This window comes from Phaseolus vulgaris, chromosome 6 (assembly GCF_000499845.2).
Source record: "Phaseolus vulgaris cultivar G19833 chromosome 6, P. vulgaris v2.0, whole genome shotgun sequence".
NCBI classification, from domain to species: Eukaryota; Viridiplantae; Streptophyta; class Magnoliopsida; order Fabales; family Fabaceae; genus Phaseolus; species Phaseolus vulgaris.
The window spans coordinates 9,425,949-9,452,139 of NC_023754.2; positions in this window are offsets into that span (position 1 = coordinate 9,425,949).

The following is a 26,191-nucleotide window of genomic DNA, read 5'->3' on the forward strand; positions in this document are numbered from 1 at the left end:
CCCGTGGACGATACGACGCCACTTAGTGAGCCTCTCCATGGGCGTAAGGGTTGGCGGGCGACCTTACCCAATCATACCAAACCGCCCAACGAAGTGTGAGAAATGGGCAGAACACAGATAAAGTAATTGAAGCGTATGAAGGGAAAAGATGAGAACGAGATCGCATAGGCAGAATCGTATGTGACAAAGAAATAAAGACAACCATGCGAACGTCCCAAATCAGTAACAAGAGTGCGGATAGTTCAAAGAATTACAAGTTTTGGCAAATAAAATCAAAAAGCGAAGGTAAAGAATGAAGATTAAGCTTGAAGAGGAAGGTGGCGGATGAGGGGCAGCAGTTCAGTCGTTCAAATCCATGGGCACGACCTTCCCGTCGACTACGTGGTGTGTGGGGTCGCAGTTCGAAAGGTTGACGCCAGGGTTCTCGCAGGACGCCTGGGACAGGGCCTCTTGGAACCCCTCCTCGAAGGTGCCCGCCATCTCCTGGATAAGGGACTTTTTCTCCTTCTCCAGTTCCTCAATGGCGGCGTCTCCAGAGGCCACCTGCTTCTCCAGAGCCTCTTTCTCCACGCGAAGCCGGCTAACCTCGACCTGCAGTTTGTCGTAGTCAACTCGGAGAAGGTCCATAGCTTTGGCCTGCGTGGCCATTTCCTCCTCCATCCGCTCCACCTTGGCAGCCTGTTCACAGCAACGGTCCTTCAGGTCTTTGTGAGTTTCTGCGTCCGCTTTGACCACTTCCTGAAGACCCGCCACCTGTACTTGGAGAGCAACTTCACGAGCGTAGAAGTCAGCCTGGAGCTCCAAGGCCTCTGCCAGTTTCCTCTCAGTTTCTGCCCTGGACTCTTGTGCTTGCTTCAGGGAGGAACAATAAGCCTCGTTCTGGCGTCCCAGGATCCTCATCTCCTCCTCCAGGGTAGTTGCCTTCGTTTCCAAGGCCTGGAGAGTTTGAGCTTGCAAGACAGCGTTTCTGGCCTGGGAGCGCCATTCAAGAGCCACCGCCAAGAAGGCCCCCAAATAGAAAGGCATACCTTCCCTCCTGTCGGTACCTTCTGGCATAGTCCCGCCACTGAAACCCCTCATCAGATGCATGATTGGAGGGGGAATGGCAATGAAGTCGGGGGCGGCAGCGTGGGAGCGGGGAAGCAGTGGTTTCTGGCGGCGGCAGAGGCGGCGCAGATTCAGCACCTTCGCCCCTTTCCTCTTGGAGAATCATAGGAGGGAGTGAGGTTGCGCTTGGAGGGTTGTCCATAAAGGGGTTCCCTCCCTGTGGCGACGTCTCTACCAGAAGAGGAACCCGCGCGGATTTTCTCCTTCTGAAGGGGCCACACCCTCCGATTCCTCATCGTCTGACAGAATCTCCAAAACCCTTTTCCCTTTGTCAAGGGGGGGTGGAGCCGGTGACGAGGCCGCAGCTAGGGGAACAGCGGCGATAGGCGAAGGAGAGTTGGGGGTTGGAAGCAAGTCGGAGCCAGGTGGAGACGTCGGAGATGGGCTAGAAGCAGCTTCAGCAGTGACTGGAGGCGGCGGTGTCGGAGCCGGTGGGAGAATCGGATTGGCAACAGGGCTGGAGGAGACGCCTGCCTTGGCGGCACGAGCCTCCTTCAGTGCTTTCGCCAACATTATTCTTTTGGAAGCGCCCATCACCGATCCTACATCAAGACAGGCCAAACAACAAGGATTAGTACTAGAGCAGTTATGTGGATTCACAATACAGGAAGAGATGCGAAATGCAAGTAACATTGTACAGTGAAAAATGGTAATGCAGATAACATAACAACTAATGCATCATAAATCGCCAAGAGCAGATACCGAAGTATGTAGAAAGCCCATGGGCATTGAATTCGTTCGCGATGAGCTTGGCGGTATCGAAGACTATCCCCAGTCCGCCAAGGCTTTGCATATATCCCGGTCAGGCGGGGCAAGTTCGTCCAAGCCAAGGGCTTCATAGTTATGGGTTTGTCTGTCCAGTACAGGGGAAAGCCCTCTAGAATGGTAGGATCGCGCTTGGTCGCGCGTACCTTGAAAAATTTCCCCTTCCAGCCTTTGAACGAATTCTGGAAGAGCGTAAGGATGATGCGCCCGGCGATCCCAGAAAAGCTCATCCAGAGGCTTTTCCCTTGCTTCTTTACCTCGAAGAAGTGAGAAAAACGTCCACAGAGGAGGGAACACCTAGATAGCCGCAGAGAATTTGGAACCCCCTCACGAAAGCCCAACTGTTGGGATGGAGTTGGGCGGGAGCAGTGTTTATCTCTGTCAGTAGCTCTTTTTCGAAGGGAGTTAGGGGAGACGCAGGCCCACCCTTTTGAGCACCATCTGATAGAGGAAGAAGAAAGCGCATCCCCCAGTATCCCGTGAGTCCGCGCAAACGGGCATCCCAGGTCGCACTCGGCTTACCAGGACTTGGGAGTCATGACTTTTGTGGAAAGCATTGAAGTTATAGAGAGCAGGTCCCCCCTGTGGGCCTCCACGTCCTCAACGGAGTTCAGGAGGGAACATTCGTCCAGAAGTTCGTCGGGGGCCCAGTCATATTCGCCCTTATAATGAGACTTGGGGAGCGGGGGAGGCGCGGTGGTCTTGGTTTTTGCCATCAACGCCAATGCTGAAGATCAAAAGAGAAAGAAAGGGTTCAGAGAAAAGGGGTTTGGAGAGAAGAAAAGGGGAAAATGGAAGAACCCTAGGAGCGCCCTACCCACAAGAGAACGAAGGGAAGCGAAAGGAACAACGAAGCATACAAACAATATCCAGAGAAATACGAGAATAACAACAGTCCCAGGCAGTTTCCTAAATGCGACAACAGTGAAGAGTTGAGAGTGCTCGAAACCATACCTTTGCTATTGAAGTGGAGGCGGTAGGAGAGCGCAGGAAGGGGAGAATCGCAATGCAGAGAGGAGAGGTTTTGGAGGCGATGAACAGGGCAAAGTAGCAGAGTGAATGAATGTAACAGTAGGGTGAGCGCGGGGTTTGGAGTAACTTAAACGTTACATTTCGCGACTCAAGAAGCGCTAACTAAGGGCCGTAGGATCGGGCCACGCGTCGAGGGTCGATTGCCCAGGGGAAGCGCAAAGGGTCTCTAAAGGAGGGCCACGCGATGGCCACGTGGCGCGATCAAGGGCCCCAAAAGGTGTAATCATCCCCATTTCAGGGAATGTCCAATCGCTCATTAAGAATACCCCTGTGGTTCAGAAAATGTCGCGTCAGTAATTCGAAAATTGCTGAGTCAGCAGAGAATGACACGTCATCAGGAAGGCACGCAGACGGTGGAGGCAAGGCTTTAGTCTTTGCGCTGAAGACAAGTCTTCGGCTTAAGACTGGGGGGCTTGTGTACCGTCCCGTATCAGGGCGTTGACTAAGTCAAAGTCAACGACTGGAAAGTCAAAGTCAACTTAAGGTGTCGCCCAGGTGTAGAGACGCCAGAGGAAGCGTCGCCAAGATAGAACCAGGCGTCGCCTGGGTGAAGGCGTCGCCTAGCCAGGGCGTGGCCAGATCAAATAGTGTAAAGGTAAGGCAATCACAGTATGGTTCCCCGATACCCATGGGTAGGAAATACCATGGAGGGAGCGACGCCGTGGGAAGCCTCAGGACCCGATATCTCGGGAAAGTGATAAAGAGAAGGAAAAGGTGGCTTCAAGGCCATAGTGATAGTACCAGTGAAGGGCAGCCTGACTCGTGAAGTACCCTTGCCGCCCCAGAGACGCCTTCGGGACAGATACGACCCAAGAGGAAGGTCACGCCCAGGATAACCGGGTGCAGGGTGCGAGAGGAAGGCAGATACGCTCTTAGAGTAAGTGGCTAGATACTTGGGGGCATGAGTTGGCACCCAAAAAGCCACCCCTAGCGCAGTAGCACTCCCAGGCAGGAGGACCCACACGCAGAAACGCCCCCAGATGGGGTCATGGCGTCGTGAGGCCCTCCACGTGTATGACAGCCATGCCAGAATAGAAACACCCTCTAGTCAGGTGCCAGGTAATTAAGATATTCAATACAGTTTCCCTTTCGAGCATTCAGGTACTATTAGGGCTCCCGAGCGTTTCAACGTCTTAAATGCGCTACGTTTCGTAATTAAGCGTTAAAGAATACGTTACGTTAGAGATTAAAAGCGCTTTAAGGCGCTTTAAATGCTGGGGCAGTTTAAATAGCGCTGAGGATGTCGGAAAAAGGGTTGGAACCTTTGGCGAACTGACGAGAAACTCTTTGGTTGCTTGCCCGTGCTTTAAGGTTACGTACAAGTGACTGGAGAATATTTTTGCCTAAAGGAGACAATACACACACAGATACACAGTTCTTTCACCACCTTCAGAGTGCCACACGCGGTGCTCAGATACGTGGGTGGACAGTTTTTTGGTGTTTCTTGCTGGCTGACTTGAGCGTCGGAGTGCAAACGGCTGCTAGGGCGCCTCTTTGTCCTCTTTTTTGCAGGAATTCACAGGCAATCAGTGGGAAGGAGTCCTTAGCTGACGGTTGAGGTCGCGCACGAAGACGTCCCGGTCAACCGGACGGAACAGAAACCTTCGCACCAGTGGCAAGGTTAGAAGCGGTAAGACTGTTATTAGCGTTTGCTTGTATGAGTGGTTTCAAATTGTTTCAGATGGATGTGAAAAGTGCTTTTCTCAATGGAATCGTGAATAAAGAGATCTATGTCTCACAACCACCTGGTTTTGAAGATCACAAGTATCCAGAGTATGTATACAGGCTTAAGAAAGCATTGTATGACCTCAAACAAGCTCCACGTCAATGGTATGAAAGGCTAAGTCTTTTTTTTTTATCTCATGAGTATGAAAGAGGAAAGATAGATAAAACTTTGTTCATTAAGAAAGTTGGAACTGATATTATCTTAGTACAAATATATGTAGATGACATTATGTTTGGCTCTACTAATGTAAAAATTTGTGAGGATTTTGTCAAAGCTATGCAGAAGGAGTTCGAAATGTCAATGATGGGAGAACTTTCATTCTTCCTCAATCTACAAGTTAAACAATCCAAAGAAGGAATCTTTGTATGCCAATCGAAGTATTGCAAAGACATTCTTAAGAAGTTCTAGATGGAAGCATGTAAAGCAGCAACAACTCCTATGTCAACAAATTGCTATTTAGGAGCTGATGAAGCTGGACCAGAGGTTAATCAAACCATGTACATGGGTTTCATAGGTTCTCTTCTTTATCTAACTGCAAGTAGACCAGACATTATGATCACTGTTTGTCTTTATGTTAGATTCCAATCCTGCCCCAAGGAATCACATATCAAAGCTGCAAAGAGTATCCTAAAATATCTAAAAGGCACAATATCCATATCCATGGGCTTATGGTATCCCTCACACTCCCCTATTCATTTAGTAGGTTATTCTAACTCTGATATTGCAGGTTGCAAATTAGATAGGAAGAGTACAAGTGGAACATGCCACTTACTTGGATCAAGCCTCATTAAATGGCATAGTAAGAAGCAAGCATGTGTAGCTTATCCACGGTTGAAGCTCAATATGCAGTTGTTGGTAGCTGCTGTGCGTAGATTCTATGGATCAAACTGTTGAAGATAGTTGCTGCCCCTTCAAGACATGTGTTTGATGAAGCCTTTTGTATAAGTTTCATTTGTATTTGCTTTTGCTTTAAGAATGTCTTAGGTATAGTTTAGAGGTTGTTTAGAGTAGGCTTTTTGCTAGGTAACTCACCTCTTAACCCCATACCATGTGATAAGAGCAAGCACAAGTTTTTGAAACTGTTTTACACATGTTTTTGCAAAAATATCCTTACTGCATAAAAAATGAATCTGTTCTTTTCTAAATGAATAGATTCTTTTTCTTAAGCTGATGCTTTGATTAAGTATTTTTCAAAATCATGGTTTGTGCATCAAGTATTTTGACTAAGTCTTCATTCCTTCAAAATGAATGTGTTTTACTTGTTAAGAAGTTTCTTTTATCGTTTTGAAAATAAATCTGTTCATTTGTAAATGAATAGATTCTTTTTAGTCTGGTGTCAAGTTTACCTTAAATGGCTTTTTACGTTTTTATCCTTGCACCATTGTGTTTGACTAAGTCTCCTTCACATAACAGATTCTCTAACTGCTTTTGAAAATAAATCAATTCATTTTATTTTCAATATGTTCTTTTTATAACAACTTTAACTATTTTTTGAAAATCTGTTATAAGTTGTTTTTCTATAAAAAGAAAACTTGTTCTTGTGTTTAAAGGTGAATCATACAATTGAGAAAAAAAGTTTTACAACAGAGAATTAAGGATTTACAGAGAATTAACATATGTTCTTGAAAGTTTTTACAAACAAAAGTGTGCTTGTTCTTGGTTGGCTCTAAGGCTTGGTTAGAGGTGCTGCTACTGTCTGAGCAATTTGTTCTACTGGTCTAAGGCAGATTTCTACATACTCTATCAGCTGTATTCGTTTCATATTTTCAAATTCTTGTATAGTGTAATTGTAAGCTCTTCTTGATAGGGTTTCTTGAAGAGTGTGTGCTGAAATAGTGTTTTCCAGCAAGTGTGCCAAGGTTCACCTTGGATTAGGTGAAGACTGGATGTAGCTCATTGGAGTGAACAAGTATAATTGCCTTGTGTTCATTCTCTCTCAATCTCTGCACTCAATAACTGCTAAATAGACTAAACTGTCAAGAAATAAATATGTTCAATTGTAATTGAATCTGTTCTTTCTGGGCACGATATACTGTTCTTGATTTCTTAAAGAATTTTTGCATAAATCCTTAAGTGGTGAAACATCAGTGAATTTCATGCTCTGTGAAGGTTAATACAATTTGTCAAGTGTTCTGAAAAACCAAACATTAGCTTTGTATTCAAAGGTTGTGATTAACTGCTGAAGCCCACTGTTTTAATTATGCAAAAATCAATTTGAATTTTGCCTGCAGATCATCTAACTCAATCTTAAAATCAAATATTATTCAACTGAGATAAATGCCTTAAAGTACATAAACAGTATAAAAATAAATCTGTTAATTGCTAAATAAATCGATTTATTTTCTGTGTACTGTGACAATATCTGATTCTGTGCGAAACTTTTAAAAGGTCAATTCACCCCCCTTCTTGAACTTTGACACTATTGAACCCAACAATTGGTATCAAGAGCTAGGACTTGTATTTTAATCAAGTTTGTTTGCTATAATGTTTAAGTTTAAAGTGCTTTTTGCTGAAGGATCTTCTGTCAATAGACCACCTATGTTCAATGGAATGAATTATGCTTTTTGGAAAATTAGAATGAAAATTTTCATGGAATCTATTGATGTGTTAATTTGGGAGGTTGTAATCCATGGACCCTATGTGCCAATGCAGGTTGTAAAGGATGAAGAAGTGGCAAAGCCAAGATCTGAATGAAATGAGGTTGAAAGGAAGAAGGCTCAATATGATCTTGTGGCCAAGAACATCATAACCTCCTCATTAACAATGGATGAGTTCTTCAGGATATCCCAATGTAGTTCAGCTAAGGAGATGTGGGAGGTCTTGGAAGTCACTCATGAGGGTACTGAAGATGTGAAGAGATCAAGAAAACATTCTCTCATCCAAGAATATGAATTGTTTAGAATGCAACCCGAGGAGAGCATTGCTGATGTGCATAAAAGGTTCACTCATATTGTGAATCACCTTACTGGTTTGGGAAAGGAATTTGACAAAGAGGAACTGAACATAAAAGTGCTGAAGTGCCTCGACAGAAGCTGGCAACCCAAGGTGATTGCCATATCATAAAGTCGTGATCTGTCAAAGCTGTCAACTGCTGCACTCTTTGGGAAATTAATGGAGCATGAGCTGGAGCTCAAGAGACTCAAAGAGCAGGAAACAGTGGAAAGAAAACCCAAGGGACTTGCACTGAAAGCAAGTGAACAAAATGAGATCAATGAGGAAAACAAAGATGCTGAGCATGATGAAACAATCAGCGTACTTACAAAGAGGTTCAACAGATTCTTGAAGAAGAAAAACAGAGATAGGAACCAACAGAAAAGAAGGTATCCTAAACCTAATGAATCAAATTCCTCTAACTACACTTGCTTTGGCTGTGGCAAAATAGGGCACATCAAAATGGATTATCCAAACAATTAATTAAAGGACAAGTCTGCCAACAAGAAGGTTGAAAGGAGCAAGGGGAGAAGAGCTTACATTTCGTGGGAAGAGAATGAAGTATCTTCAACCAGCAGCTCTTCAACTAAGAGTGAAGAAAACAATTTGTGCTTCATGGTGAAAGATGAAGGGTCAATCTCTGATTCAAAAGGCAGCAAGAGAAATCAATGGTACTTGGACAGTGGCTGTTCCAAACATATGACTGGAAATCTTACAAAATTCACTAGCTTGAAGCTCAAGGCAGAGGGACATGTAACCTATGGTGATAATAACCGAGGAACAATTCTGGGCAGAGGCACTGTTGGAACAGGGAATTTAACCACTATTGAGGATGTGCTTTATGTAGAAGGACTCAAGCATAGCCTTCTCAGTATCAGTCAACTTTGTGACATAGGATACAAGGTGAACTTCAAGTCAAAAGGCTGCACAATCTCAAGTGACTCCTCTGGTAAGGTGCTGTTTACTGGTAAGAGAGTGAATAACGTATACCTTTTGGATATCATGGAAACTAACTCTTCAAATGAGTGTTTACTGTCTAGAAGTGATGAGTCTTGGCTGTGGCATAGGAGGTTAGCTCACATACACACTAATCACTTAAATAAATTGAAATCTAAAGATCTTGTTTCTTGTTTACCTAACATTAAATTTCAGGATAACAGACTCTGTGATGCTTGTGTGAAAGGTAAACAAATCAGATCCTCTTTCAATTCAAAGGACATTGTTTCCACTAAAAATCCATTGGATGTATTACATATGGACTTATTTGGACCCTCTAGAGTTGCTAGCTTGGCTGGAAATTTGTATGCTTTAGTTGTTGTGGATGACTACTCTAGATTTACATGGACTCTGTTTCTTGCACATAAAAATGATGCTTACAATGCTTTTAAGAAATTAGCAAAGGTTCTGCAGAATGAAAATGGTTGTTGTATAAAATCAATTTGAAGTGATCATGGGGGAGAGTTTCAGAATGCTAGATTTGAGAGGTTCTGTGAGAAACATGGGATATCACATACCTTTTCAACCCCTAGGACTCCCCAATAAAACGGTGTAGTTGAAAGGAAAAACAGATCATTAGAGGAACTAGCTAGAACTATGTTAAATGAATCTAAGCTTCCTAAGTATTTTTGGGCAGATGCAGTCTATACTACAGCTTATGTGTTAAACAAAACTTAATTAGACCAATCCTTAAGAAAACACCATATGAATTGTATAAGGGCAGGAAACCTAGTGTGAGTCACCTTAGAGTATTTGGGTGTAAATGCTTTATATTGAATAATGGAAAAGAGAATTTAGGTAAGTTTGATGCTAAATCTGATGAAGGTGTGCACATTGGTTATGCTTTGAATGGTCATGCATATAGAGTCTTCAATAAAAGATTGCTCATAGTAGAAGAGTCAATGCATGTTGTATTTGATGAAGCTGATCATAGCATATCTAAAACTGCTGCTGATGACCTTGACTGTGATGAATTTAAATCTGTTTTAAATCAAAATGAATCGATTCATATTGATACTGTTGACTCACATGCTATGCAAGAACCTATTGTGTCTGTAGGTTTGCCAAAAGAATGGAAAACCCCAAGAGACCTAACCCTTGATAATGTCATTGGGAACATTGAGAAGGGAGTATCAACTAGGAAATCCTTGAATAACTTCTGTGAAACAATGGCCTTTGTATCTCAAGTGGAACCCAAAAATCTGAATGAAGCCCTCAAGGACAGTAACTGGATTCCATGCAAGAGGAACTGAATCAATTTGCTCTGACTGAGGTCTGGACTCTTGTTCCTAGAATACCTTAGATGAATATCATTGGAACAAAATGGGTATTCAGAAACAAGATGGATGAGCATGGGGTGATTACCAGAAATAAGGCTAGGCTAGTGGCTAAAGGGTATAATCAAGAAGAAGGAATAAACTATGATGAGACATATGCATCAGTGGCTCGGCTAGAAGCTATTAGATTGTTACTTGCCTTCTCCTGCATCAAAGGGTTCAAGCTATTCCAAATGGATGTGAAGAGTGCCTTATTGAATGGTTATATAAATGAAGAGGTATTTGTTTCACAGCCACCAAGTTTTGAAGACCATCAGCATTCAGGACACGTGTTCAAACTCAAAAAGGCTCTCTATGGGCCCAAGCAAGCTCCTAGGCAATGGTATGAGAGGCTAAGTGATTTCGTCACCTCACAAGGCTATGACAGAGGCACACCAGATAAGACCTTGTTCATTAAGAAGAAAGGAGATGACACAATTCTAGTACAAGTATATGTGGATGACATCATTTTTTGGATCAAACAATAGAGAATTGTGTGAAACTTTTGTGGAAATCATGAAGAGTTTAGAAAATCTGTTAGGAACTCTTATATACCTGGTGATTTTCTCTCTCCTGGCAGTTACAGACTTGGACACGTGGCTCGTATCCAACTGTACACGTGCCATCATCTGGAGACTCCCTGACTTGGCGCTGCTTCTACTCTCATTTTGGCTAAGTTACCTATGCATGGTACTGCCCAGTGCACAGCTAACTCAGGAGTGCGATCCCTACTGAAACTGGCGAGTTAGGGTCTTCATACACCTTCCCTGTGGTCTCGCCGGCCGCCTTCATAATCTGCTTCTCCTTCGGCGATGTGCTTGTTCCGGCGATCTCCGACTGCCTGGTCGCCTGAGTCTGCGTCTGGCGACTTCATCCTCAAACTGGCGATCGCCTATTCTGGTAAGCTGGAGATCGGAGCACGCCAACTTAACAATCAGCGACCACACGTGCCTCCCGACTTCCTTCCCAACTGCCAACTTGGCGCCTTGTCAACACGCCTACACTGTAGCAGGGTGCCACGTCATCGCACCCGACCACCAGGGCGGTACACAAGCCCCCCAGTCTTAAGCGAAGACTTGTCTTGCCTGATGATCCTGCCTGTTGACCGGAGCGCTGGAGAATGCCTCGTCAAAGGATCGACGTGCGCGCTGCTTCTCACCTCCGTTCCTCCTCTGGATCTATCTCAAGAACCTGCAAAGAAACGATACGGCGCCGCTGCGGCCGATCGCACTCCGACGCTCAAGTCAGTGACGGTATCACCAAATACTAAGAACTGGAACTGTGCAAATCTCTCTCACAAACAACTCTGTCACTCGCAAGCGTAAAGTGTATGAACTGAACGTACGTACCTTAGAAAATCTGTTAGGAACTCTTATATACCTGGTGATTTTCTCTCTCCTGGCAGTTACAGACTTGGACACGTGGCTCGTATCCAACTGTACACGTGCCATCATCTGGAGACTCCCTGACTTGGCGCTGCTTCTACTCTCATTTTGGCTAAGTTACCTATGCATGGTACTGCCCAGTGCACAGCTAACTCAGGAGTGCGATCCCTACTGAAACTGGCGAGTTAGGGTCTTCATACACCTTCCCTGTGGTCTCGCCGGCCGCCTTCATAATCTGCTTCTCCTTCGGCGATGTGCTTGTTCCGGCGATCTCCGACTGCCTGGTCGCCTGAGTCTGCGTCTGGCGACTTCATCCTCAAACTGGCGATCGCCTATTCTGGTAAGCTGGAGATCGGAGCACGCCAACTTAACAATCAGCGACCACACGTGCCTCCCGACTTCCTTCCCAACTGCCAACCTGGCGCCTTGTCAACACGCCTACACTGTAGCAGGGTGCCACGTCATCGCACCCGACCACCAGGGCGGTACAAGACTGAACTGTTAAGAAATAAATTTGTTCAATTGTAATTGAATCTGTTCTTTCTGGGCACGATACACTGTTCTTGATTTCTTAAAGAATTTCTGCATAAATCCTTAAGTGGTGAAACATCAGTTAATTTCATGCTCTGTGAAGGTTAATACAATTTGTCACGTTTTCTGAAAAACCAAACATTAGCTTTGTATTCAAAGGTTGTGATTAACTGCTGAAGCCCACTGTTTTAATTCTGCAAAAATCAATTTGAATTTTGCATGCAGATCATCTCACTCAATCTTAAAATCAAATATTATTCAACTGAGATAAATGCCTTAAAGTACATAAACAGTATAAAAATAAATCTGTTCATTGCTAAATAAATCGATTTATTTTCTGTGTACTATGACAATATTTGATTTTGTGAAAAACTTTTAAAAGGTCAATTCACCCCCCCTCTTGAACTTTGACACTATTGAACCCAACACAAACAACAGCTTGAAGATTTTGGATTAAAGATTAGCAAAGTTCCTCTTCTATGTGACAACACAAGTGCCATTAACTTGTAAAAGAATCAAGTCCAACACTCAAGGACAAAGCACATTGAAATAAGACACCACTTCATTCGTGATCATATAACCAATGGAGACTGTGAAATCAAGTTCGTTTCCACAGAGAGACAACTTGTTGATATCTTCACTAAACCTTTATCAAAGTACAGGTTCTATTCTCTAAGAAATGATTTGGGAATTCTTGATCTGCATGCTTTATCTTAATTGTGTCTTCTTTTGATTTGTCTATTTGATGAGACAAATAGGGGGAGAAGGGTTGTTGGGAGCTGTAATGTTCTCAATTGTGTTAAACTGCTTTAAATTTTTTGAGTTTTAAAACTGTTGTTTTCTGGTTTACAGAATTTTAACCGGTTATCTCTGCGAAATAACCGATTGTTTTTATACAACTCTGCTTATTTGAAATCTGATGTATGATGCATATCTGTTTTTGACTAGATTATTCTGTGTTTGTTCAGTGAATGCAGGATTCAAAAAATTCTAAACAAAGAACATTCCTAAAAGCATCCCAAGGATTTGTCTCCATCAAATATGGGTAGATTGTTGAAGATGGGAAGCTTTGATGTATCAAATCCTCATGAAGCCTGAAGCTGTGTTGTGTTTTAGGTTTAGGTTTTGTTATGGGGTTTAGAATCTTTGTAAGACCAATCTTGATTCTCAAACAAAGCTTATTTCAATCTTTTTTAAAGATTAAAGTGTTTTTCCATGCAAAGGGAAAAACAATCGATTAAATTTTTGAGATAATCGGTTGTTTGTCACTTAGTTGGCAAAGGTGTTTTGAAACTGTTTTTTGAATTGGTTGTATAACTGTCAAAACCATTCAACCGGTTAAATTGCAGTTGATCCTGCCGGCAACTCGAACGTGGACGAATCGCTTCGTAGCGCTCTCTGCCCTGTCTACGCGACTGCGTCTTCTGCAGAATCACCCTCTGAACTTTCTCTCAGATATCTTCAAATGTGACCTGCAAAACACACAGACGGCGCCTGTAGCGGCCGTTTGCACTCCGACGATCAAGTTAGTCCAACAGAACCACCAGAAACTGGAAACTAGAAATGTGTGTGAGAAAACTTGCACTCTGTTTTTCTTCTCTCTTTTTTCTCCTCCTTTACCCTCCCTCTGATTCTCTTTTTTATCTCTCTTTCCCTGCTTCTGGGCATAACAGAATTCTGTTATGCTTTTCTGGCATGTGTCAGAACCCTGTTATGCTTTTCAGAGAAAGCGTACCTTCAGAATCAGCAATGGGGAGCGCGAGAGTCTGCGCATGTCTGCGCTTGGCTGCGCTTGGCTGCGCCTGTCTGTACCTTTAATGGTACGGAGTGCTCTTTTGTCTGGACCGCACCCCTCTCAGATGATGACACGTGGAGGCCTGCAACTCACATCTAACCACACACGTGTCACTTATTGGAAGGGCTCTAGCGCTTCTCTTTGTGGGCCTAAGTTACGCCCTCGCGGAGTAACGTAGGATGTTTCTCTTATCTGGGCAGATCGCATATTCTTGGGAGAACGTCGGGTGTGGCTGGTCTAGGCAAACTCACCAAACGTTGCTCTCTGCGTATACAGCTTGCCCTTCACGATGCCATGCACGTAATGGGTTGAGGGAATCACCAACCACTGGCTGGTTTACTAGTTCCCTCAGGCCACTCTCGTGCATGATTCCCTGAGGTGTGTACATGCGAGATCCATGCGTAACGCTCTCACTGGGAACCTCATTCCCAGTTTAACTGCGTGTAACACGAGACCCCGATGACAATACCCCGATGACTGATCAGTGTTTATTTGCTTCTCGCGTTCTGCCTTCAGGCGTTAGTCTGAGAACTGATCTGTTGGTGGCCACTTGGCTACTGACCACCGATCACCATCCCGGATGATCTGTCCCCCGACCTCTCTACCGCCTGATCTGTTGGTGGTCACTTGGTTACTGACCACCGATCACCTCTCTTGGCGATCGTCCCTCTGACCTCTCTGCCACCTGGTCCACGTGTCACCCTGCGAGTGGTCCACGTGGTTCTCTGATGCTGACGTCATCGACTACCGATGACCGATCGGATCACAAGCCCCCCAGTCTCGAGTCGAGAACTCGTTCTCAGCGAAGAGACTAAGTGGTCGTGCCTTCAGTCCACGTGGCAAGTGGGGCCGCCTCACGTTCCGCCTCACGTGCTGCTTCTTTAACGTTTGGACTCCCTCTCTTAATCTCGCGACACGTGGCGCCATCAACGGCCAGCGTTGTGCGTCGCTAGCGCTTCTCTTATTCAAATTGGCGCGCCCTTCCACCGTTCCTTCATCTTCTTCATTCAACTCCCAGACTCTCTGCGAACTTTCTTCTGCGCACCCATCTTTCTTCAAATTCTCTGCTTCCCAATCTCCTGCGATCATTCAAAGGTATGGTTTTTCTTTCTTCTGGCCCCTTTTTGGTCATCTTTACCGATTGCATTTATCATTCTAGTTATCATGCATTCATCTTCCCCATTTCCCTCTCTCGAACCCGCGCTAGGGTTTTTTCGGGCTCTTACTCTGGCTTCTGCTTCTTCTTCTTCTTCTTTTCATCTGGGCATCTCCTTTTCCTTTCCCTTTTCTGTTTTCACCGAAACATTCATCATTCCTCCTTCTCCCATTTATTCTGACTTTTCGTTTTTCCTCCATTTTCAGCTATCTCACGATGGCTCGCTTGAAACAAACTGCGCGCGTCATTGCTTCTTCTTCTGGTGCACAGCCTTCCGCGAGTGCGCCAGCTCCACCACCGCCTGTGGCTACCTCCTACCAAGACAATGCCAGGGTCTACCAATGGGCTCCCCTGGCATTGCTCGCCGAAACCTCCACTCTACTGCCCGAGGGCCATCTCAAGTCCCTGCTAAGTCACAACCCCGATGAGCCTTCCTGCTCCATCGACAGGGAGAACGACTTCAACATTCAAATCCGCATCCCTCCTCGAGGGATGCCTATCTGCGTAGATGACAGGGCCACCAATGGGGTGCCCTTTGTCTTCATCTACTCCGCCATTTTCAAAAGACTAAAGCTGCGCCTCCCTTTCACTTTCTTCGAAAAGGAGCTGATGATGGAGTTAAACGTCGCGCCCTGCCAACTCCATCCAAATGCCTGGGCCTTCATCCGGGCGTTTCAAATCCTCTGTAGTCATTTCGGGCACAACGCCTCCGTGGACGTGTTCCTTTACTTCTTCGAAGCGAAGAACCCTGGGGACAGGTCCTGGGTGAGCCTGAACGGGGTTGCTGGACGGGTGCTCCTGGGCCTGTACCAGCAATCCTTCAAAGACTGGAAGGGCAGATTCTACATGATATCTGCTACCCCTCAAAGTCCAAGCCTGCTCGAGGGGTACCCCCTCTACTGGGTTCCTGGAGTCGAGTTCAAGAAATCCAGGGACCTCGAAGCTATGGCCCCCTATGAGCGCGAGCTGTGTGGGCTGCTCCTGGGGGCCAAGTACAACTCCGCCCGCCTCATCAAAGATGAATTTGATGTGGTGGCTCTGAAAAAATATATAGGTAGCTCTTCTTGCACCTCTTAGGATACTTGTCTCTTCTCATGCATGTTTTTATGTGCTTTTTGGTTTACCTGCATAACTTGGCCATCTAACCTTTCCTTTTTCCATGTATGCAGACTCGATGACGGGAAAAGACAGGAAGCTGGCCCTGCTGGAGCTTGCCAAACGTAGGGGAGCCAAGGGCACTGGCTCCTCTTCTTCCACAACAGAGCCCATCGCAGCCCCTCCACTCTCGGTCGCGCCAGCTGAAGGCCTCGAGCCAGGGAAGAAAAGGAAGAGGCTGGTAAGGGCTTCCGCTTCAACCGCTGCTGCTACTGCTGCTTCAACTGAAGAGGAGAGCTCAGGCTCTCCTCTGGTGCACCGCCAAAGGAAAAGGTCAGCAGTTGAGGGGGCCTCAACTCTCCAGCCTGGGGAGATTGAGGTGGTGGAAGTAGAGGAAGGGTCTTCCCCTCCTCCCTGCGCTCAAACTGCCTTAGAGCCTACCAACCTTCCTTCTCCAGGCCAGCAGTTGCCTCCAACTTCCCAACTGCCATCTTCCCCCCCAGCAGGCCAATCACCTGATCCACCTGCTCATCTTGCTGGGGGTCCACCACCACCACTGCCAATCCCCACCGCCACTGCTGAAGGTGGGGGGTCCAGCTTGCGCCCAAGCACTTCTGGGGCCAACCACGAAAACTTCAGCAGGGTCATCACCCTGGTCCGACAACTCATAAGCAACCGGGAGCTTGTTGAGTGGAGTGGTGATGAGGTGGATATGCACCTGGCCAAGCAGGTGGTGCTCTCTCTGGAGTTTTCCACCCAGCATCGCAAGCAACTAGCCCTGGAGAAGAGGGTGAAGGATCTTGAGCATGACAAGGAGTCACTGCGAAGTGACTTTGAAGCTGCCCAAGGATCTGTGGAGTTGATGCGGGGCATGGTGGAGAAAGCTAGGAGGGAGTACCTAGCGCAGGTCCAAGAGACCATCAAGACAGAGATCTTGATGGGGGAAGCTGTTAGCTCCTTGGACTGCACGGTGGTGGAGCTTAAGGCCGAGACTTCCTCCCTGCGCCAACAGAACACTCAGCTATTGGGGGAGCTCGAGTCCGCCAAAGAAGCAGCTGCTGCTGGGGAGAAAAGACTTGAGGAGGTGGTGGGCAAACTGTCTGAGGCTGCCTCCTCCCTTGCTTCCGTCACCACTGAGAGGGATGCTGCGGAGGCTTCAAAGCAAGAACTGGAGGTGGAGAAGGCCGATTTGATGAACGTGGGTGCTGATGCCCTTACAGACGGATTCGAGCTAGCACTCGAGCAAATCAAATGCGTTCTCCCGGACCTGGACCTCTCGCAGTTCAGCATCTACCATGAAGTGGTGGATGGAAAGCTCATCCCCTCTGCTCCTTAAACCCTTCTTTTCTCTGTAAATTTAATTTCTGCACAATTTTCTTATCACACTGAAATTTGTATAAGACTTGACTGTGAATACAAACTCCCCATGCTTCTCTTGTTGCATAAGTTTCTTCCCTTGTATTCTCTTTGAACTTCACTTATCTTTATGTGCGCGACTAACTGCTAGCTAGCTTAGGTTCAGCGCGATCTTGGGCTTTACCTTTCCTTTCGCACACAACTAAGTGTTAACCAGCTCAGGCTTAGCGCGATCTTGAGCTTCGTCTTTCACTTTGCGCACGACTAAGTGTTAACTAGCTTAGGCTTAGCGCGATCTGCTTCTCTTACTCTTTGCGCACGACTAAGTGTTAACCAGCTTAGGCTTAGCGCGATCTGCTTCTCTTACTCTTTTGCTTCTACTTGATCACGACTGGCTATTCCCTCAGCTTGGTGTTTAACAGTCCTCGTGCGCTGCTTTGCACTACTAGCCAATTACTGAAGACTCATCAGTGATCGCTCTTTAGTCTTCACTTAGCTTTTTCTGTCGCTCTAACGCTAAGTGCATAAAGGACTTTGACATCGATCGCTCAAGGTGATGCCTCGTCTTGGGGAAAGAAAAGTGTTTCTCGCTAACCCCTCTTACTTTCCCCAAGGTCATCACCCCTTGGCGGGTTGAGTCGCTCATTCCCTGTCTCACTCCTGGGGTGAGAAGGGTTTCGGACTAAGAGTCTTACTGGGCCAATATTGGTGTATGCCAAGTGGGTAAGGACGTTTTGTCAAACCCTTTCCTTTCCCTCCCTTGGTCTTACTAGCACCCCTGGCTTTTCAAACCTTTAACTGCTTGCACTCACACCTGGGGTGAGGAAGACTTAGATCGGTGCCAGTACTTGCGCCTAGGGCAAGTAGGGTCTAACCAATCACCTGCACTTGCACCTGGGGCAAGGAGGATTTTAACTTTTAATACTTGAGCACACTTTATATGCTGGAAATTTTCTTTAATTGGGTGGCCTCGTTAAAAACCCTCCTTAGGGGAAAAGAGTGCCCCCTTGTCTGTTCAGCTGTTTCCACCACATACAAACATGTGTCTTTTAGCGCGAGAACGCCTATTACTGTACAACTTTAACTGAAATAAAATTTTAAATGGGTGGCGTTCCATGTTATGGGGATTGCTCCTCCTTCCAAAGTCTCTAGGCGATAGGCTCCGTTCTCTAATGTCTCCACCACTCTGTACGGGCATGTCCACTTTGGGGATAACTTGTTCTGCATGTCATTCTGATGCGCCTTTCTCATCACCAGATCACCTTCCTGGAAACGCCTGGGCCTCACTTTAGAGTTGTGCCTCCGCTCCACTCTTCTCTTCACAACTTCAGCACTGACTCTGGCCTCTTCCCGCACTTCGTCTAGCAGGTCCAGATTCACCTTGCGCTCTTCATTGGACTCTTCAGCGACGAAGTTCAAGAATCTGGGGGAGCTCTCCTGTATTTCCACAGAAATCATGGCGTCTGTCCCATAGACAAGGCTGAAGGGTGTCTCATGGGTGCTGGACTGTGGGGTGGTGTGATAAGACCATACAATTCTGGGGACCTCCTCTGCCCAGCCTCCTTTGGCCTTGTCTAGTCTTCGCTTCAGCCCCCTGAGCAGCACTCGGTTTGCTGACTCCACCTGCCCATTTGTTTGTGGGTGCTCCACTGAAGCGAAAACCTGTTGTATCTTTAACTCTTCACACATCTTCCTCAGCTGATGACTCGTGAACTGGGTGCCATTGTCGGAAACCAGCCTCTTGGGTATTCCGAAGCGGCAGACAATGTTCTTCCAGACGAAGTGTTCGACTTTCTGTGCGGTGATGTGTGCAACTGGCTCTGCCTCCACCCACTTGGTGAAATATTCGATGGCCACAATGAGGAACTTCATCTGCCTTGTCGCCAGGGGAAAAGGTCCTAGGATGTCAATCCCCCATGTATGGAATGGCCACGGGCTATGGATGGACCTCAACTCCTCAGGGGGTGCCTTGTGCCAATCTGCATGCAGCTGACATTGTTTGCATCGCTGAGCAAACCTTATGCAATCTTCCTTCAGCTTTGGCCAGTAGTACCCCGCGCGGAGTACTCTACTTGCCAAAGCGCGACCACCTACATGGCTTCCGCACACCCCCTCGTGCAGCTCAGACATAAGTCTGGTGCATTGCTCGCCGTGTACACAGATCTGCACAGGGTGAGAAAATCCAAATCTAAATAGGCTTCCATCTATAAGAGTAAACTTACTTGAACCCCTCTTTATTCTTTTTGCCTCTGCCAGATCGAGCGGGAGTACACCATCTTCTAAGTATAGCTGGTATGGCGTCATCCAGGTGTCGGGTTCCTTCTCCGCATGAACCTCCATCGACTCATCGGTCTTTGAGGGTCGCGATCTCACCCTCGGTGCTCTTAGCGTTTCTTGGGTCAACGACCGATGACCGATCGTTAGACACTCCATTGACTTGCATACGTGAAGCACCTGGTTGTCTGATACGAACGCGCGCGGCACCTTCAGGGTCTCCTGAATGACGGTCCTCTGCTTCCCCCCCTTGCCTGAGCTGGCCAGCTTGGCAAGCAGGTCTGCTCGGGCATTCTGCTCTCTTGGCACGTGCACTAACTCAAACTCGGCGAAGGACGTCTTCAGGAGCCGCACATACTCCAGGTAGGCTACCATCTGGGGGTCCTTTGCTTGGAACTCCCCGGTAACCTGCCCGGTGACCAGTAACGAATCGCTCTTGGCCAGCAGATTTCTTGCTCCCATTTCTCTTGCTAACAACATTCCTGCGATCAGGGCCTCATACTCCGCCTGATTGTTGCTAGCTTTGAAGGCGAAGCGGAGGGACTGCTCGATCAGTACCCCATTTGGTCCTTCCAGGATGACTCCCGCGCCGCTTCCCTGCTGATTAGAGGAGCCATCCACCGATAACACCCATCGGAAATTTAGCCCTTCTGTAGGTGTCGCGATGGATGATAGCTCGACTACGAAGTCCGCGAACACCTGCCCCTTGATCGGTCCTCGGGGCTCGTACTGAATATCAAATTCTGACAATTCTACTGCCCATTTGACCATCCTGCCTGCTACATCAGGTTTCTTCAATACGTTCTGGATAGGCAGATCAGTCATCACGACCACTGTGAAGCTGTGGAAGTAATGCCTGAGTCTTCTGGCTGAAAACACCACCGCCAGAGCAGCCTTCTCGAGGGCCTGGTACCTTGTTTCAGGGCCTTGCAGCACCTTACTCACGAAGTAAACAGGCCTCTGGGCCTGGTCCTGCTCTTGCACCAGGACTGAGCTGACTGCCCTCTCCGTAACAGCAAAGTATAGACGAAGAGGGATGCCTACCTGGGGCTTTCGCAGGACTGGTGGGCTCGCCAGGTACTCCTTTAGCTTGACGAAAGCCTCCTCGCACTCCTGTGTCCAGAGAAATCTGCTGTTGCGTTTGAGACACTGGAAGTATGGGTGACCTTTCTCCCCACCAGCGGACATAAATCGGGACAGTGCTGCCAAGCGACCGGTGAGCTGCTGCACCTCCTTCACCGTCGTTGGGCTCCTCATTGCCACGATCGCCGCACACTTCTCCGGGTTAGCTTCGATCCCTCGCTCTGTCAAGAGGAAACCCAAGAACTTCCCAGCCTCCACACCGAATATGCATTTCTCAGGGTTGAGCTTCAGCCTATACTTGGCAATGGTGGTGAATAGCTTTTCCAGATCAGCTGCATGATGCTTCTTCTCTTGGGACGTAACCACCATGTCATCTACATAGGCGTGTACGTTCCTTCCTAGCATGGGCGAGAGCATCCTATCCATGAGCCGCTGGTAGGTAGCCCCCGCATTCTTCAACCCAAACGGCATGACCTTGTAGCAGTAGCAAGACCGTTCCGTCATAAACGCGGTCTTGCATTCGTCCATTGGGTGCATCCTGATCTGGTTATACCCTGAGAAAGCGTCCAAGAAGCTGAGTAGCTTTCCCCCCGAGGCGCTATCAACTAGAGCATCTATACTGGGTAGGGGGTAAGAATCCTTGGGGCACGCCTTGTTGAGGTCAGTGAAGTCCACGCACATTCTCCACTTGCCGCTTGCCTTCTGCACCAGTACCACATTCGCTAGCCACTCAGGGTACTGGATTTCTCTGATATGCCCTGCGACAAGGAGCTTCTGTGCTTCGTCGTGGATTACCTTCCTCTTCTCCTCGTTGAATTTCCTTCTCCTCTGTCGCACCGGTCGAACCATGGGGTCCATCGATAGACGATGGCAGAGGAAATCGGGGTCGATTCCCGGCATGTCGGATGCTGACCATGCAAAGGCATTCATGTGCTTCTCAATCACACCCATGATCAGCCTTCGCTCTTCTTCAATGAGGGATCCCCCCAACTTGAATTTTCTTCCCCTGATGTCCACTTCGACCCATCCTTCAGCTGGGTGGGGCCTTCTCTCACTGGCAATGACCGCTCTCGCGATCCCTGACTCGCGAGGAGTGATCGTGCCTTCCTCTTCTTCTTCAACTTGGGTTACCTGGGAGCCCCCCACCGCAGCGTTCTCCATCCTCTGAGCGCCTGGTGGTGGTTTTGTGGTGACATGGCACACACTTCTTTTTTGCTTCAAGCTGTTCTCATAACAGCGTCTTGCCTCAGCCTGATCCGACTTGATGGTTATCACGGTCCCCTCCATCGACGGCAGCTTCAACTTCATATGCCTCGTCGATGGTATTGCGCCCAGTCTATTGAGTGTGGGCCTACCCAATAAAACGTTGTACGCAGAAGGGGCATTCACCACTAGGTACTTTATCTTTTCAGTGCGGGCTGTTGTTCCGTCAGTGAACGTGGTCCTCAGCTCGATGTATCCCCGCACCTCTACCTGATCCCCTGCAAAACCGTAGAGACAACCAGTGTACGGTCTTAACTGATCAGGGGACAACTGTAGCTTGTTGAATGTTGGCCAGAACATGACATCCGCCGAGCTTCCTTGATCTACGAGTACTCTATGCACCCGTCTTCCTGCTGTGATGAGAGAAATGACCACAGGGTCGTTGTCGTGCGGGACAACGTCCCGTAGGTCAGCTTTCCTGAAGATAATGTCCACCTCAGGGTAATGACTCTCATTCACTGCATCTACCGCCATCACCGATCAAGTGTATCTCCTTCTTTGTGAAGCTGTGCATCCCCCACCAGAGAAGCCTCCAACGATCGTCTGCACTTCCCCATGCACAGGGACTTCATGCTGTTGCTCTCCAGTTTGGGATCCTGACGCGCGATCACCCTGCGGCTCACGCAGGTAATCTGCTAGAAAACCAGACTTCACCAACTCTGCCAGTTGGTGTCCCAGCGCCAAACAGGAATGAAGTGTATGGCCAAAGGCCTGATGAAACTCACACCATTCATTCTTCTTCCTTCCAAGTACCTTATCTGTCTTCTCTGGTACTCGTAGTCTTGCCGCTACGGCAGGAAGGGCGATGAGATCCGCCAATCCCATCATGAAGTTGTATCTCGGGGGTGCGTTATTCTCCCTTGCACGCCCCTTGCTCTGGTCTTTGCCTGGTGCATAGGGGCGAGGTTTTTCCCGCACCTTCTTCCCCTCCTTGGCCTCATGCACCCTAGCTTGCTGTGGCTTTCCTTGCCCTCCACGCGGCCTGGGTGGTGCAGCACTTCCCCTCTTCTCAGAAACCTCTGTTTCTGCCACTATGTGCGCCACCGCACGTCGTCGAATCTCTGCAAAGGTGCTGGGATGGCTCCTGATGAGAGACTCGCTGAAAGGGCCAGGCAGCACACCCTTCTTAAACGCGTGCACCAGCATATCTTCATCTTTGCTGGGCAGTCTAACCACTTGTGCCCCAAAGCGGTTGAGGTAGTCCTTCAGCGACTCACCTTGGTACTGGCGCACGTCGAACAGATCGTAGGACACCACTGCAGGTGCCTTGTTGACGATGTATTGTTCAGTGAAGAGCTTCGAGAACTGAGAGAAAGACGTGATATGCCCTTCTGGTAAACTCACGAATCACTCCATGGCGATTCCGCTCAATGTGCTCATGAACATCTTGCAGTACACAGCGTCTGAGCCCCCAGACAACATCATCTGGGTGTGGAATGCCGTCAGATGCGCCTCCGGGTCTTCTACCCCCTTGAACGACGCTTTTACCCCCACCAGGTTGGGAGGCACCATGGTTCCCATGATCTCAGGGGAGAATGGCATGGGAAATGCCCTTGGAGGTGAGGGCTGCCTAGACACCCTTTCGTCCACAACGTGCTCCCTCTGCGCCTGCAGCGTCCTTCTCAACTCTTCGTTGACACGATTCAGCTCATCGTTCCTGCTTTGCGATGCAGCCAACTCCGTCTGCATCCTTTCTTGTTCAACTTTCGACGCTGCAGCGTTATCCTGCAGTGTGCGCACCATTTCCAGGACCTGCGCCATTGTCACAGCTCCTTCGTCAGCGGATGGCGCAGGTGATGGTTGTCTGTTTCTAGGCATCCTTCTCTATCAAAGAAACTGATTAAACTCTGGTAAGCTTCAAAACTGTGGTATATATGGGACAACGATTCACTCGTGCCCCACGGTGGGCGCCAAATGATCCTGCCGGCAACTCGAACGTGGACGAATCGCTCCGTAGCGCTCTCTGCCCTGTCTACGCGACTGCGTCTTCTGCAGAATCACCCTCCGAACTTTCTCTCAGATATCTTCAAATGTGACCTGCAAAACACACAGACGGCGCCTCTAGCGGCCGTTTGCACTCCGACGATCAAGTTAGTCCAACAGAACTGATCCCGCCTATTGACCGGAACGCTGGAGAATGCCTCGTCAACGGATCGACGTGCGCACCGCTTCTCACCTTCGTTCCTCCCCGGGATCTACTTCAAGAACCTGCAAAGAAACGATACGGCGCCGCTGCGGCCGATCGCACTCCAACGCTTAAGTCAGTGACGGTATCACCAAAAACTGAGAGAACTAGAACCGTGCAAATCCTCTCTCACAAACAGCTCTATCACTCGCAAGCGTAAAGTGTATGAACTGAACGTGCGTCCCTCAGAAAATCTGTTAAGAACTCTTATATACCTGGTGGCTTTCTCTCTCCTGACAGTTACAGCCTTGGACACGTGGCTCGCATCCAACTGTACACGTGCCATCATCTGGAGGCTCCCTGACTTGGCGCCGCTTCTGCTCTCATTTTGGCTAAGTTACTTATGCATGGTACTGCCCAGTGCATAGCTAACTTAGGAGTGCGATCTATACTGGAACTGGCGAGTTAGGGGCCTTCATACACCTTCTCTGTGGTCTCGCCGGCCGCCTTCATAATCTGCTTCTCCTTCATCTTCGGCGATGTGCTTGTTCTGGCGATCTCCGACTGCTTGGTCGCCTGGGTCTTCATCTGGCGACTTCATCTTCAACCTGGCGATCGCCCATTCTGGTAAGCTGAAAATCGGAACACGCCAGCTTAACAACTGGCGACTACACGTGTCCCCCGACTTCCTTCCCTTCTGCCAACCTGGCGCCTTGTCAACACGCCTACACTGTAGCAGGATGGCACGTCATCACACCCGACCACCAGGGCGGTACACGAGCCCCCCAGTCTTAAGCGAAGACTTGTCTAGCGAAAAGACTAAAAGAGCCTTCGTTAACACCGATCTACGTGGCACTGACGCAGAATTCCAAGCGATTGTACCTTCTGCTGTTCTGACGCCCCACCAAACCCTTCACCCATCGCTCGACACGTGGCTTCATCAACGGCTCTCTTCATTTGCCGTTTGCGCTTCCTAAACCCATTTCGAAAAACCCTTAAACCCATTTCGTTCCACTGTTCCATCACTTTCTTCTTGCTTGCAAACGCTCTAACTTTCCTCTGCGAAAACTCTCAACGCTCTTCAACGCTCCAGATCACCATCTTCCCCCATCGACTTCCTGATCATCGAAAGGTAATTACTTTCCTTCATCTGCTGGTTTTCCTTGCATTTTCACCGATTCGCATCATCCTGTAACTGCTTGGAGCATACGCTGTGGGTTGTTTTTCCATTTCTCTTTCTGCGTAACTTAGGGCTTTGTCGATCGTCGCAACGAACTCACATTCGTTCGTCTTTCACCTTCCTTCCATGATCGAGTCAGCCTTCGTAACCCTCCTGATCATTTTTCCTTTCTTCTTCCTTTGCAGCTGCCATCATGACTCGCACCAAGATTACCCTGAACCCCCCTCCATCAGCACGAAACCTTCCTTCACAAGCATACGACTCAACACAAGTTCGTGGCGCTTCCTCTTCGCAGGCTGAGAGGCCTGCATCTTCCCAATCTGCTCTGGCCCAGGCGACTCCACCTAATGCTGGAGGAGCCCCCGTCCCTCTGCCAGACTTCGAAACATTATATCCTTGGGCCACCCCAACCCTCCTAAAAGAGACGTCCTCTGTGAACACCGCGGGAGCAGTCTTGCGGCTGACTAAGGGAGACGAGATCTACCAATCGTTTCACAAGGAGCATGACGAAAAGATGATGGTGCTGCCTTGCCCCGCCGACCTGCCCGTGTGTGCTGATGACAAAGTAAGCGCCGACGGGCCCTTCTGCTTTGTCTACACGACCCTGTTCAAGAAGGTTAGGCTCAGGTTCCCCTTCACTCGATTCGAGAGGGAACTTCTGACTGAGCTCAACATTGCTGCCGCCCAGCTTCACCCCAACAGCTGGGCGTTTGTTCGAGCCTTCCAAGTGACATGCGCCCACCTGGGGTTATCCGCGTCGGTGGACGTGTTTTTGTTCCTGTTCGAAGCCAAGCACCCAGGAGACCGCCTGTGGGTGAGCTTGAATGCGATTGCTGGGAGATCCATTTTTACCATCTTCCAGCAATCGTACAAAGACTGGAAGGGGAAATTTGTCCAAGTACGTGCAAACGATAAGGACACCTCCCTTCTTGATGGTTTCCCCTTGTACTGGGTGGACAAGGGGAAAAAGGAATCCAAGAGCTGCTTCAGGAGGCCCAGAAGTCCTGATAGCATGGGAGCTTTGGACAGAGACCTTTGTCTCTTCTGGAAGAAGGTGGCGGACGCCAATGTATCA